This window comes from Erinaceus europaeus, chromosome 9 (assembly GCF_950295315.1).
Source record: "Erinaceus europaeus chromosome 9, mEriEur2.1, whole genome shotgun sequence".
In the NCBI taxonomy this organism is placed as follows: domain Eukaryota; kingdom Metazoa; phylum Chordata; class Mammalia; order Eulipotyphla; family Erinaceidae; genus Erinaceus; species Erinaceus europaeus.
Genome location: NC_080170.1, coordinates 106,390,185 through 106,393,558, shown reverse-complemented (window position 1 = coordinate 106,393,558; position 3,374 = coordinate 106,390,185). Strand labels below are relative to the sequence as shown.

The 3,374-nt window shown below is 38.9% G+C and overlaps 1 pseudogene; it reads right to left on the bottom strand.

Moving 5' to 3' along the window:
* Positions 1 to 533: 533 nt before the first annotated feature.
* LOC132540317 (small ribosomal subunit protein eS4-like) lies at positions 534 to 1,064 on the bottom strand (annotated as a pseudogene).
* Between the last annotated feature and the right edge of the window lie 2,310 nt (positions 1,065 to 3,374).

Sequence of the window (3,374 nt, the reverse complement as noted above, 5' to 3'; positions counted from 1 at the left end):
TGTACAAAGTTCTATCACGCTGTGAAATGTCCTCTTTATTGGGACTGAAAGTGGAGGACTTTATGATAATAATAATTTCTCAAGTGTCTTACTTCTTTAATGTTTAAAGAATACCAGGCATTATTCCACTTATTTATAATGGCATCTGTGAGTTTTTTTGCTGACTTTTCTGACCTGTGACTTTCTCAATTCTCAGAAGCTTTTTATTATGTTTTTCCTACAGTAGTAACTTTAAGCATCAAGACTCTTTTACCCAACTATATCACTTGGCAAGCATATCGCCCACTGCTCTGTTTAACTTTCAGTCTCCTCTCTCTCTCTCTCTTCAGTAGTGGTGTGGATACTTTTTCTTCAGGGAAGAGAAATACAAGGTTTATTGCCTGTGCTAATAACAACAACAACAACAAAAAGTCAGAGAGGAAGTGGCAAAGCTGTTTCAATTGTCATTTCTCATAATGACCATATGAAAAGAATCAGTCTTCTCTCCCCAACCCCTACCCCCTCTTTCTCTCTCTCTCTCTCTATCATACCTATTATTTCCAGCTTTGCACCATGCAAAAATTATCAGTGTCAAACTTGATGAAGTCAGTAATCCTGCCAAATCTATCTGAACAATGTTCACCTTGATGAAGAAATCAGGATAGTGGGTGGTAGAAACATCAACAGGTCATCAAATGAAGAGTTATTTTGATGCTCACAAAGATCTTCCTCACTGGGCACTAGCTGTATTTGTTGATCTACTCAGATGTAATAAAATGAACAGCACAATGACCCTTAGTAACATAGATCAGAGGAAAATTGTCTCCAGCCTTATCAGTGTTGATGATATCCATATAGCCAGAAAGGTAGGTTTATCATTATAGACATTGCCATCAGCCTTGATGAACTGTGACTTGAGGACCTTCTGTTTGAGCATACTTAAATCCATGCTGCAGGAAAATGAGAGGAAGACAACTTGTGGAACTCACAAAGGGATGAGAAGCAAATACTCCTGTCAGTTCATCCAGCATCTAATGTTTTAGAGGTGCTACATGCTTCAGATATTTCATGGCATCGGGAGCCATGAGTGCAGTAGACAAGGAAAGAGCTCTCAGAAGCATTTTAAAGGCACGTCTGAATGAGAAACAGGAGAAGAAAAGTTTATCTAAGAGAATCAGAGAAAGATGAAGCAGTCCACTACAAAATACAAACTCCTTTATTATTTTAACCATACTAGTACATATAATTTATAAGCTTTGCCAAAGTAAATGTCCTCCTGTTACAGAATTTGTAGAAGTATATTTTGATAATGTATTTAATATACAGCGAGAAGTACAGAAGCATCATCACTGTTTGGGTAGTACTTGGTACATATCTATGCTAAAAACATGTTTATTGATAATAAATATATCTTGAATAAATTATTCTTAATAATATGCCCACTTAAATAGACAATTCATGACTGAGATCAGTGTTCTAGAGTGTGTTTCTCTGATTACAATTTGAATATCTGAACAAACTTGGTAACTAAGATGTAGCTAAAGGCTAAGAAACAAATTTCTCAAACAAGGTGGCTTTTTGTGGCCATATTTGTGTCAAAATCTAAAGTTGATCACCTAAAGAACAACTAACTAAATTAGAAATATTTAGTTATATATATCCCATAAATGCTAATTTTAAAAATATAGCGATACCTCTGTATTCATAGTTAGTTTGTTCTAGAAGACACAATGAGTGTTGAAAACTACAAGTAGCCATGACTGGTAAGGTAGCTGGTTCTGGAATGCAGGGAGGAGCTGCTGTTCCTGAGGCACCTGCCAATCATTCCACCAGTATTTCTCCAGCCCAGTCACACTGTGTGAGAGGATATCTAGTGTTTGTTCCTTGTAGAAGTGGTTCTAGCTTGTGAGCGAGCGGCAACATCAACATGACCGTGGGATGACGCTTTGCTATTCCTGCAGCAACTTGGAGCCCCCTGCTCTTGGCCTTGCTCTAGTGAGTACCCCTTCTCTGGCAACATGTCCCCCCAGCCCTACTTCACCTGCACCCTTGTTCTCCACACTTCTTTCCTCTGAATCTGTCCTTCCACTTACTTTCTGCATCCTTACCCCGAGCATCCCAGTAATGAGTACCAAGTAAACATTGACTGCAGTGGTTTTTCCTTGTTGAAATAGATTGAATAGTGAATTTTATGAATGCTGCAACCTCCAAGTGCCTAGGTATTATTAGAACACTTTCTAGGGAAGGACTCCTGGAGGGTACTGGAAGGACATTAGCAAGCAGCCTCTTGCCTTCTCCCAGCCCTACACACCCTGCAGGCAGCCTGGAAGAGCAGCCCGCCACCAAGATGTCTGCATCCTGCATCCATTCATAACTCTGGTATCTCCACTGCCTGAAGTCATAAAGTACAGATGAATGCAGATGTGCTCCTAGAGATAATGGGTGAATTTAATCTCTTCAGGGTGCACCTCAACATCCTCAGAATCCACATGAAAAGGAGGAGGACTGGGGTTCTCTCTCACTCTTGAGGGACTACATGTCTCTGTGTGTAGCTCTCTCTTTATTACTATCTGTTTTCCTACTTTGCTTCAATAAACACTCATCTCCCTGAACTAATGGAGTTTCTTGTGATTCTTCCGTCTGAATATTTATTGACAGTCCTACCAGTGGAGCATAAAAGGAACCCCCTACAGCTTTTGCTCTGCTTCTACCTCTCTCCCTTGCAAGAGTATGACTGTTCCTATTCTCTTTTTAAGTCTCTTTTTTTCTAGTATGATAGCAGATTACTAAGGAGGGCTCAGAAGCAAGATCCTGTTCTGCTTCTCCTTGTCTTCTCTAAAACAGTTCTTTGCCATGTCATTTGTATATAAAGTAGCAATTTTTTATGTTGTCCTTACCTTGATTTATGGTAGTTTTAAGTTCTTAGTAATGCCTATACAAATGCCTAGTTACTCTTTAGAAGAAATGACTTTTTCTCTGCAGGAAGTAAGCAATAAAATAACTTTGTCTAAAAATAGTTCACACTGGATCATCTTTGTATAAACTTTAGAAAAAAATTAAGTAAAACACTAATCTTGAAAGAAAAAGAACTGTGACTCAGGGCCTCAGCGTTATTTTTCAGTTCTGGATGAAGTTTGTGTTTGTCACATTGTTAAGGAAATGCAGGCTGAGAGGGTATGTGATTTACCAATAGTCAGAAAGAAGGGGGAGTTGCAACAGCAGTGCTTGACTCCACACTTTCTAACTCTTAACTCAAAGTTTAGGACAACCTACTACTGTTGTTTTTACTATGGAAAATGTGTGCATAGTCGTTCTAGAAAGATAGCAATTAGTTTTCACTTCTGCACACTTCCTTCCAGTTTTCTTTCAGTCTCAGAAGACCAGCGTGTTACATT